This window comes from Hydra vulgaris, chromosome 04 (genome assembly GCF_038396675.1).
Source record: "Hydra vulgaris chromosome 04, alternate assembly HydraT2T_AEP".
Taxonomy (NCBI): domain Eukaryota; kingdom Metazoa; phylum Cnidaria; class Hydrozoa; order Anthoathecata; family Hydridae; genus Hydra; species Hydra vulgaris.
Window position 1 is genome coordinate 48,493,185 of NC_088923.1, and position 12,767 is coordinate 48,505,951.

A 12,767-nucleotide genomic window follows, 5' to 3' on the forward strand; every position below is an offset into this window, starting at 1 on the left:
ACTTTCTCGGACTTCCTCCCTCCCTTTTACCAGCATCACCTTAAATGATTTGTGAAAAACTAAGTAATATTTTGATTAATTTCTTGGAGATTTGTCTCATAAATCATCCTCTTTTAGCTATTGTTACAAAACTTGCTATACATATGTATATATGTATATATGCAACTATACATATGTATATATGTATGCAACTATACATATGTATATATGTATGCAACTATACATATGTATATATGTATGCAACTATACATATGTATATATGTATGCAACTATACATATGTATATATGTATATATGCAACTATACATATGTATATATGTATATCATTCACTTTAAAAAATTCTATAATTTTAGTATAATAATATTTGGTTTACCTTCTTTATTAACTTCCATCTTTTGTTATAAGTTATTCCAGCAACCAGTCCCGATTGTCCATAAAGAACTTCCTTCTTTTCCTACCAGACTTAGTCCAGCCACGATTAAGTCTAATTAGCCTAACTTTGGCAAATTCCTGCCCCTTTCCGATGTTGTCTAGCAACATAGTATTTAACTAGATACCCTTGGTAAGTTGGTCAACTTAACTTATGTCGTAATCATAGAAAATTTGATCCCTAATATTATTGCTCTTTATTGTAAAAGATTCTAGAAAAAAGGGAAAATACACATAACGCATCTTTGCCCCACACTTCATGTTTTAGTGTAAATCATTAATATTAGAGCAAATGAAATGATTATCTTCCACAAATGATGTACTGTTTTTCCATTTTAGAATCTGTTTTTCGGCATTTTAGAAAAGTTGTTTTGACGACATTAAAATTAAAAGTACTAGATGATGTATTTTTTTCGCTTTCAGTGCAACAAAAATTTAAAAATCTTTTTTTCTAGTGAACAAATTAATTTATCTTGACTGAATTAATTGACTCTTCCTTTTACATAAATAAAAATTCTTTGCATGCATAAATACAAATAATAACTCTTTTATAAATCATCTTTTTACACATGTTCACATAAATTTAACACAAAACAATAGTCCACAAAAACTTGCTTTAAAAAACTGTTTAAATATAATGAAAACCACATAGTCGTCCTAGAATATTCTATAAAGTTTAACAACAACATTAAAGATGCTATATAAAATAAGTTTTAAATGATTAAAAATTAAAAGGTGCGTCTAAATATGATCTAGGGTGGAATGCAAGAAGCAAACTTGAGTAAAGTTCGAATTGAACTTTGTCTGATTTTCTCAAGTTAGACTTAAAAAATTAATTTTCAAGCTATTTTTGCTTTTTCAAGTAGCATTTTTAAGTTTAACTTGAAAACGATCGGTTTTTAAGTATAACATGAGTTTAAGTTTTCTCTACGCACACACTTAAGTCGAATTTTATGTTTGAAGTATGATTTCAAATTTTGAGTTTGCTTCTTTCATTCCACCCCTAATCTTGTGTCACCCCTAATCTTGTGTAAAGGTAAGTGTAAGAAAAAAGGTTGTGCATATTAAGGGGTATTATTGAAAAACACTTTGGAAAAAACATAAGAAATTAATTTTTATATTTATTCTTTTTATTTCAATATTGGATTTCTATGGACTAATATGTAAAGCTTCATAATTCTTTTTTATATTTAATTTTTTATTTTGACCGATTTTTGAAAAGTGAAATATTGCCATTTTTGTGGTAAAATTGAGCTCAAAAATTATTGTAGGAAATAATTTATATAAGTTTTAGAGTGCTGAAGCTCTCTAGATTACATTTATAAAAAGAAATTACCCCAAAATAAAGATAAAATTACTAGCTTGTCTACTAATGTTAAAATTAACTACTGGATAAAAAGTGCCAAATTGAAGTTGTGAAAGCGAGACATAATGGTCTATTAACAAACGCTCCCTAATAGTTTCTTGTTAATAATAATCGCATTTGAAGTTATTATTAAATAAACTTGAAATGTGGTAGACTCCACATTGGGATCATATTTCTCACGAATTTTTTTCTTTTCATCTTCTTTCCAAAAAAGTTTACATTTTCTTTAGGAATTTTAGTCACTTATGCGTACGTACATACATAACATCATATGTCAAACATTTCCACAAAAACATTTGTATGAACACAAGTATACACATGGACAAATACACATAAAACATATACATACATACATAAATACGTACATATATACATATATAGATACATACATAAGTATAGACATTATTAAATGATCCATTTTAAAATATAGCAAGCAATATTTATTAAACTTGATTTAAAATAATGAAATTATTCGTAAAAAAAAAATTAAACAACAAATTCGTAGGAAAAAAAGCAACAAGTAAATAAAATATAAATAAATTTGCACAACATATATGAAGACTACAGGCGAAAAAATTTCCACTTTTGAGATAAATGAAATTTTGTCTTTGAAAGTCGCTATGCTTGTTCTTACTGTATTTCTTAGGACACTAAGTCCCAAGAAATCCAACACAAAAAAGGTCTAGATTGACCGTTTTTGGGTTCGATTTTACTATTTTGCTAACCTTCAGGCTTACCCAGTGAAAAAGCGCACATGGGATACGCGTGGATTTTTTCCACATGTAACCCATGTGGGGATTATTATTTTGTCCCATGTGGGTTTCATATGGTAAATCCCACATGGATTCCATATGGTAAATCCCATATGGGATACGCGTGGGTTTTTACCATATGTAACCCATATGGGGATTATTATTTTGTCCCATGTGGGTTTCATATGGTAAATCCCACATGGGTTTTATGTGGTAAATCCTACATGGGATATAGGTGGAAAATACGACATGTTATAGATCTTAAATGCCACATTATTTAATCCAAATGGTATAAAAGTAGTCAATACTAGACAAATGAAAGTCCGAATGCTTCTATGATAATTTTTAAAATTCTTTTAATTTAAAAATTACTTAAATAGTAATTTAAAATTAATCATCGAAGCTTTCAGAGAGGCTTAACTTAATCTGGTCTTTGCTACTTTATCCCATTTGGTATTCAAAACGTGTAGCATTTTTGATCTTTTACATGTGATGTTTTCCACCTATAACCTATGTTGGATTTACCTTAAGCTATTATGACGAAATTTTATAAAATTAAAAAACGTGTTGCAAAATGAATTTATTTAAAAATAAATGCTATTAATCAATACATCCAAAACGAATATTAAAAATATTATTTTTTCTTTTGCGATTTACAAGCCGTTTTTTGTCAATTGAATTAATTAAATCGCTTCGGCTTGTATAATACCAAGGTTTTTAGTATCTTCTAACTTTCTTCAAACATTTTCTAAAAAAAAAAATATAAATACAAATATATATATATATATATATAAATATATATATATTTATATATATATATATATATTTATATATATATATATATATATATATTTATATATATATATATATATATATATATATATATATATATATATATATATATATATATATATATATATATATATATAGAGAGAGAGAGAGAGAGAGAGAGAGAGAGAGAGAGAGAAAGAGAGAGAGAGAGAGAGAGAGAGAGAGAGACAGAGAGAGAGACAGAGAGACAGAGAGAGAGACAGAGACAATATTTCACAAATAATTATTTCCTAATTTATTACTTACAATGACTAACGTTTATGCGTAATTGAACACATATTATGCGTAATGAGCTTGAACCCATGAGGAGAATCCTGAAAAAAAGTGATCAATAAGGATAAGTAGTTAAACAAAAAAACAAAAACGTAAAAACCTACTTTTCAATGATGTAGACTTCTATAATAACAGGCCTTGACATCGCGCAAAATGCCGTAAAAACTGAAGGCCGATTAAACTTTCACTTTTACTTATATTAATATATTTTTATATTAGGTAGGGTGTAATGGCAGTCTATGTTTTCTAATAATAATCTCTAGTAAAAACGGAAATATAAAAAGAAAACCAAAAAATTGTTAAAAGATAATCATGCTTTTCGTATTTCAAATTTCATTAAGAATATTTATGTAATATTAAATAGTATCAATAACAAGCAGAACCATAACAAAGTATATATCTATATATTAGAAAGATAACTGTATTTTTAATTTTTTTTGCTAAAAATGGTAACAATAAAAATCACCAACAATAAAAAACACCAACAAAAGTTGATTCAAGCAAAAAAAAAAGTTTTATCAATATATCTCAACAGGGATAAAGTCCTTATACTTGGCAACTTGTAGTCAATACACAAACAATCATATAAACTTCGTCGCATAGCAAAATACTCATATACTCTACATATAATATCTGAAGTATATAAAACTTCACCAACATTAACTTTTCTCATAGCATTAAGGTGTTCGAATAGAATATTTGACAGAAGCGAACTTTCTTTATTTTTTAAAAATCTAACTGCTTCAAATAAAGCTGATTTTGTTTTTATTAACTTTAATTTGTTTACAACTAAATATAAAATATTACAAATTGTGCCATTATGGTTAGCTACAAATAAATAATCATTAAAAATTACTAAAATAAATAATGGAACACCAAGTTTGTACATTTTTGATTGTATGTGCAAACTTTTTTTATTAAGCTGGAAAACAATAACATTTGATTATCACTTAACAAAGATTGAATATTGTCAAATATAAGTTCATCCTCTTTTAGAAAATCATTTAACTCATCTGGTAAAATGCTTCGAAAACCGCTTGAAGTAACATTTTTTCTAACTTTACTTGCTGGTGTGGCTAAACAACTAGGCGGAATATTTTAAAAACAGATGGTTGGTTTAAAGGTCGTTGCTTCCCATATATGCTTTCAAAAGGTGCTTCATTTGGCCAATGCAGTTGACATAATGCTGTATAGTCTGTAACAATAAAACCAGTTCTTGGGATAGCTTCACTACATCTTTTTCTCTCCTCTAGATTCTTCGGGAATTTATAAATTAATATTTTTGTCGTAGTTGAGTATTGATATTTTTGTTGTAGTTGTAATTGATATAGTAGTTGTATAAATTGATATTTTTGTTGTAGTTGAGATAGTTCGACTTGCAAAGAGATACACAGCATTTTAAAGGCATTTTTAAGGCATTTTAATTATTAAAAAACTTATCGTTAGTTTGACAATATTATTACCTTACAATGTAACGCCTTGAACCTTACAACGTTATCGTCGTGATGTTGGGCTATCTAATTTATAAACCAATCACATTTTAAAGATTTATTAAAAAAGCGCGAACACAAACTTTCGTCTAATGTTAAAAGATGAAAATGTAAACACAGTTTTAGGAATTGGCATTCAGTTTGTTGCGCGATGTCAAGGCCTGTTATTATAGAAGGCCGCGGTCACACATAATATAATATTCTGAAACTAATAAACAAAAATCTAAATTTCTATAAGTAAATTTATTCTTTGATCTTTGATTATTCTTTTGATATTCTTTGGCCTTCATATCCTATCTTATTTTCATATCATAATCTATTATGGAATTATTTATATAACATATCACAACAATATTATTAAATTTGTGATGTTCAAATATCATATGAACATTCTCTAACATGTTCATATGATATTTGAATATAGTTCTTGAGTATATTATCTGCAAACAATTGACTGATGCAAGTTCTAATGTTGTCAAAAACCAAGCATGCATGCATGGGACACTGCAGTGTCCCACAAAGAAATGCAGGTTTGAAAGTCAAATTTTCTTTATTAAAAAAAAAAAATTAAAATAGGGGGGAGTTAGGGAGGTATCTGTAACTTTTTTTAGGCTCTAAAACTTTTAACTTTATATATAATAAGGTTCATAAAACTTAAGGGACTAATGAAGTACATTGAGGAACAAAAACAGGATATTTACAGAAACTTTTAAATTTTTAATCTGGAGTACCACAGTGTAATTGGGAATAAAGTCTCTATATGTATAACTAGTTATACATAAAATTTATTATATAAACTTATTTTTTAAGGTTATGCTTGAACAAATTAGAACCAATTAATTCAAATTCAAGATTTAGTTCAAGTTCAAGTTATTTGTTCATTGTTTTTTCACTATTTTATATTTATTTGTTCAAATTTGTTAACTAGTACTAATTCTTACTACAGTAAGAATATTTATCATTGTTGAACGTGATTTTATTAGTAACTTAATTTTACTATCAACATATTTTGACAACACCCTTTACATTTTAAATGATGACAGCTTTACTTTTCTATTGATGTTAAATTTATTACGTTTCAATAACTCAGATTGAATTTTAACTGAATTATTGTAAGCTTTTTTGTTTCTTAAATGGTGTTGTAAATAAAGTAAAAATAATATATATATATATATATATATATATATATATATATATATATATATATATATATATACATATATATATATATATATATATATATATATATATATATATATATATATATATATATATATATATATATATATATATATATATATATATATATATATATATATATATATATATATATATATATATATATATATATATATATAGTACTTAGGCTATGGGATCATCCATAAATGATGCCAGTAGATAGAGGGGCAGTGTGAGTTTAACAATAATTGACAATGGGGAGGGAATGTTGAGACCAAAATAATGTCAATTAAAAAATTGAATTAAAAAAAAAAGTAAAATATTTTATTTTAAAAAAAAGTAAAACAATTTATGCTAGCTATGAGCAGGTTTTAGAGGTATTTACACCAACAATGCGGTCTAAAAACTTCTTGCTTTTGTTGCTTAAAACTGTAGACGATCATAGGAAAAACAATTTAAATTCAGAAATTAGCTTGCTTATCTGAAAGAACAATATGTCTTTTTTTTTTTACTTTTAGTACTGTTGAGAATAAATGTATAATTGAACCAGGAAAAAATTGATGGTATATGCTTTTTTTATACTATATTAACAATTCAGATATACCATCATAATACGATAACAAAAACTGACATCATTTTCAATGGGAGATGGCAAAAAATTGACTGAGTTTGATAAAGGGTGAAGTTGTTCAACAAACCGGGTAATCATCTGACATCATTATGCATATATGACCCTACGATTTAAGTAAAATAAGTAATCAATTTGCCATATTTCTCTTTAGAAAGTGTAAGAAAAAAGCATTGTTATGCTGAGAACCTACCTATTGAGCAAGCTTTGACCACCTATTTTATAAATTTGAGAGACAGAAGTGGAAGTGCGAATCGCAAAAGAACTAATAACAATGCTCTAAATTGATTTTAACTTTGTAGACTAGCATTAATATAGTATTTAGTAATAATACATGATTTTTTTAATTTGTATTTATTTCCATTAATTATCAGTTGTCATCATTTTATAAAATGAATTAAAAAACTGTTTATTTATAGTATAATAATAATACATAAATACTAGTTTCCTAATGCTATTATCATCACAATGTTAATGGTATTCGTTTTAAAGTGAAATTTTGTATCAATTTTATTGTTTTAATGTTATATATATATATATATATATATATATATATATATATATATATATATATATATATATATACATGTATATATGTATATATATATATATATATATATATATATATATCTCTATATATATATATATATATATATATATATATATATATATATATATATATATATATATATATATATATATATATATATATATATATATGTATATATATATATATATATATATATATATATATATATATGTATATATATATATATATATATGTATATATATATATATATATATATATATATATATATATATATTATATATATATATATATATATATATTATATATTTATATATATATATATATATATATATTTATATATATATATATATATATATATATTATTTTTACTTTATTTACAACACCATTTGATATAAAACAAACCCCTACAAAGCTTACAATAATTCAGTTAAGATTCAATCTGAGTTATTGAAATGTAATAAATTTAACATCAGTAACAACATAAAATCACGTTGAATTTGAATTAATTGGTACTAATTTATTCAAGCATAACCTTAAAAAATAAGTTTTTATAACAAATTATATGTATAACTAGTTATACATATAGTTAACTATCAGGAGTTATATGTATAACTATATGCATTTTAAAGCATATTATTTTATTTCAACATTACTTAGATCGTATTACTTTGAAAACTGGACCCAGAGGCTTTATTATCAATATCACTGTGGTACTCCAGATTAAAAATTGAAAAGTTTCTGTAAATATCCTGTTTTTGTTCCTCAGTGACATTGAGGAACAAAAACAGGATTGGACAAACTACATTGACAATGTAGTTCGTAAGTCCCTTAAGTCTTAAGGACCTTATTATATCTAAAGTTAAAAGTTTTGGAGCATAAAAAAAGTTACAGAAACTCATTCTATTTTTTTCTTTTTTTAATAAAGAAAATTGGGAATTCTTTGACTTTCAAACCTGCATTTCTTTGTGGGACACTGCAGTGTCCCATGCATGCAAGATTGGTTTTTGACAATATTTCAACTTGCATCAGTTAATTGTTTGCAAATAATTTACTCGAGACCTATATTCAAATAACTATTATATTATCCTAATAATACGTCTATTCGCACAAATCTTAATCTTATTTCTATAAGGAAAGATAAAAATTATTCGTGGTACTTACATACTTGCTTGCCATTCTCTTTATTAATATAAAATATTTTCACACAATATCAACGTAACGCATTGCAATGTCGATTTAAAATTTTTTTTTTAGTTTCCAGCTTTTAAATTAATTCCCATGCAAATCCCACAGGAAACCCACGTGGGATTTCCCATGTGTGTAAATACCATATGGTTCCCACATGTAACCCATGTGGGATTACCCACATGGGTTTAAGGTGACAAATTTCCATACAGATACCACATGGGAAAATCCGTCCCACATAAATCCCATCAATCCCACACGGAACCCACGCGGAACCCATGTGGGACGCGGTTTTATTTTTCACTGGGTATGCTTATATAGTAGGGGACATAACTCAAATAGTTGGAGATTGTGACAGGAGCCTTTTTTCCCTTGTTGTCTTCATATATATATGCAATAAAATTAATACATTATAACTTTTCTTTTAAAAAAATAGTATAAAAAGTTACAAAATAGAAAAAAATAGTTAATAAAATGTCAGTTAAACTCTTTTAAAAAGAGAAATTTAAAAATGAAAAATTAATTAATTAAGATTAAATGTAAATAAAAAATATTAATAACAAAATTGATAAGGGGTCGTCCATAAAGTACGTACGCATTTATTTCGACCCTTCCCCCCCCTTCCATTCCCCCATCCCCAACCCCCCCCCCCAAACATTTAGCCATACGCTTTTTTGAGTACTACCTACCCAACATTTTATTATACTTTTTAAAATAAAAAGTATCTCCTTACTTTTATAATTGACCACCTGCCCCCATCTCATATACGCCATTTGCAAACCCCCTCTCCCCCATCCAAGCGTACATACTTTATGCTCTAACCCTAAGGACCTGAATTTCTCCATATTAAAAAAATATATTTAAGCATGATTTAACCAAAACGGTACTAGATTAACCAAAACGGTACTAGACTGAACTTTAAAATAAATTGAAAAAGCGTCACTAACCAGAAGCACTTGCTTCAATTTTGCTTTAAATTCCTTAAGAGTTTCAAGAGTTTTAAGTTTATTAGAAAGAATTTTATTTCATAATTTTTGTCCTCTTTCATACTTTTTATCCTCTTCCATACTTTTTGTCCTCTAATAGATATTGAAAACTCGGTTACAGCAAAAAAACTTTTGATTTGAATGTAAGTGTTGTTTGAATATCTGATTAAGTATCTATGCTTATTTATTATGAATAACGAATTAAAAATGTCAAGTGTTTTTATATTAATTTTGAACATAAAAACTAAAAGATGAAAAATGTTTAGTTGGTAGACATTGAGTATATTCAGTACTTTGGAGTGTGTAAAGCGGCCTACATTAGATAATATTCAAACTACATGTTTTGTTTATTCAAGAGTTTTTAAATTTTATTTTAATTTGTGCTACACCAAGCTATGTTTGCGTAGTTCAGGTACTAACAAATAAAGGAGAAATTTAGCAACTTTAACAAGTTTGATTAAGCAAAGGCCTTGCTATAAAGTAATATTTATTTATATTTCTTGAGATTTTACCTTCAAGATAATGTATTTGATCTGTCCAAGTTAACTTTTCGTCAAGGAGTAAGCCAAGAAATTTTAATGAATGTTTTCTTTTTATAGCCTGACTGCCAGTACAAAGTATCGGAAGTTTTAAGGGGATTTTATCGCGTTCATGAAATGAAATCATGAAATCAATGAAAATTATGAATGCGATGGAAAAATGTATACTCTGTTTTAGTTAAATAATTTGATAATTTATTTTTATTAAATCATTCTGTAAGTTTTATAAGTTCGGTGTTAATTAAATTAAACAACGTTTTAATATCATGATGAGCATGAAACAAACCGTTATCATCAGCATACAAAATAACGTCTCGTAAATTACAAGATTTGCTTAAATCGTTTACATAAGTTAAAAATAAGAGTTTTTTTTTAAACATCCTAGTGGGCACGGTACGTTTTTATTAGGTTTAAATCTAATAAAAACGTCCAAAGAACGATTAAAAAACGTACCGTGTCCACTGGGATACAGGGTGTCCCAAAATAAACAAAATCCACAGAATTTCCAATAAATATGCTGATTTTAACCCTGTTGTTTTTATTTTTCAGATTTAAAATCGGTATGAATAAATATCTTAACTTTAAAACTCCATGGCTTGGAAGTTAAAAGAAAACATTTTTGGCTGAACAAACGGTTTCCTTATTGTTTAATTAGCATGCGGCGTGATCCAAAATGGTCGCCACATTTGCCTGGCTTGAATCCCCCAGACTGTTGCTGAACTGAAATTGGTTATTACACAGAACATTTGTTCAATAAATAGAAAAAATTAAGTTGTAAAGTGACTGATAACAATGCTTGCCGAATTTAAAAATGTCTGAAACAAAATGTTGAACATTTGGATGTGTTTAAATAAACTTTAAAATTAAGCTAAAGGGTCAAAATATTCAATATTTATTTGTTATTATGTGAGCTCTCAGAGAATTTTAAAATTTTCAACGTATTTAGTTTTAATAATAAATTGTAATTGAATTAATGGGTTTTGTTTACTTTGGAACACCCTATATCATTATTCAAAAGCGTGTTCCATAGTTTAGAACCTCTGTTTTCATTTGAAAACTTAATCGCAGAATAGGTTTTTAATTAAATATAGTCCTTAGAACTATTATAGGGTAGATTAGGGTAATATGGGCATACTTAAAGATTTCTTAGATGTAAGCAGTGAAGTTAAAGTTGCTTTATATTTTTTGAATCAACTTTATGTGGTGATAACGGGAATCAGTACAATTAGCGTAAATTTATGTGCAGTAATTAGCGGCTATCATCTAATTAAAATGCTGTTAAATTTTTTGCGTTGGTAAAATAATACCATCACGCATGATTAAATCTGTCGCGTGAAATTTTGGTGCTAAAATAATGAAATTAATTTTTTCATAAAGAAAAATATCTAAGCTAAAAATCCAGTCCATTTTCGTTTTAAAAAAAATGCATAGAAACACATAGTTTTGACTTTATTTAAAGATGCCGTTTTTGTGTAATACAGCGGAGAAAATAGAATTAGCCTCATTTACGTTATATACAAAAAAATACAGAAAATTTTTTGTTTTACGCTCATTTAATACTTAGTATTGCTTCCTCAATTTTTAATGACTTCAAATATGCGACTTGACATATTAGTCACAAGATTTTGGATTGTTTCTATAGATATCTCATTCCTAGCTTCTCTGATACGAGTTTTCAGCTCCAAGGTGGATTTAAATTGTTTACCATTTTCATAAACTATTCTAGAAAGTATTCCCCATAGATTTTCAAGATCTGGACTAGATGCGAGCCATTTCATTACGTGAATATTTTTTTCTCTAAACCAAGCTTTTGTAAGCTTTGAGTTATGGATAGCATCATTATCTTGTTGAAAAGTGAAATTTTCACCCATCAATTTCTCACTATGTTCAAGCAAACTTATTTCTAATAAGTCAATGTAGTCCTGTGAATTCATTTTTGTTGAAATCCATGCCAGTGGAAGTTTTACAGAAAAGGAAAAAGCCCCCAAAATCATATGAATTGAAGCAATAACAAGTGGCACGATCCTTTTCTAAGATCGTCAAGCCGATAATGACAAACCTCTAATTGTTGGGTAAGTTTATCAGTAGCAACCATTAAAACTTCAGAAAAAGCTGAGCGCTACGTCGTTCATCAATAGTTTTTGCTTAAATTTGTACTTAAACTTATTAAGCAATTGTTTTGACTTCATTTTGAATATTATATTCCATAATTTTGGCCCTCTAGTAGAAATCGAAATTTCAGTCGCCGCAAAATAACTTTTGGGTTGAATATTACTGTTATTTGAAAATTAGATATCTGTTCTGATTTATTTTGAATAGTGGGTTAAATAATTTAGGAGATAAATTTTTATTAATTTTGGACATAAATATAAGCATAAATATAAAAGTTGATAGACATTTATTTGATAGACATTCATTATGTTTGAATTAACAAATAATGCTTGGGAGTGTGTATAATGGCCCACATTGGAAATGACTCTAATTGCATGCTTTTGTTTATTAAATACTTTTTTATTTTATTTTTATTTGTACTGCGCCAGCAGTGTTTGCGTAATTAAG

The 12,767-nt window shown here is 26.9% G+C and overlaps 1 long non-coding RNA gene across 1 annotated transcript; it reads right to left on the reverse strand.

Moving 5' to 3' along the window:
* Nucleotides 1-3,112: 3,112 nt before the first annotated feature.
* On the reverse strand, nucleotides 3,113-8,934 carry LOC136079102 (uncharacterized). Its single transcript, XR_010637945.1, has 3 exons — nucleotides 8,660-8,934; nucleotides 3,625-3,692; nucleotides 3,113-3,295 (listed from the first exon to the last, which is right to left on the reverse strand). It is a non-coding gene; the product is annotated as an uncharacterized LOC136079102 (long non-coding RNA).
* Nucleotides 8,935-12,767: the final 3,833 nt, after the last annotated feature.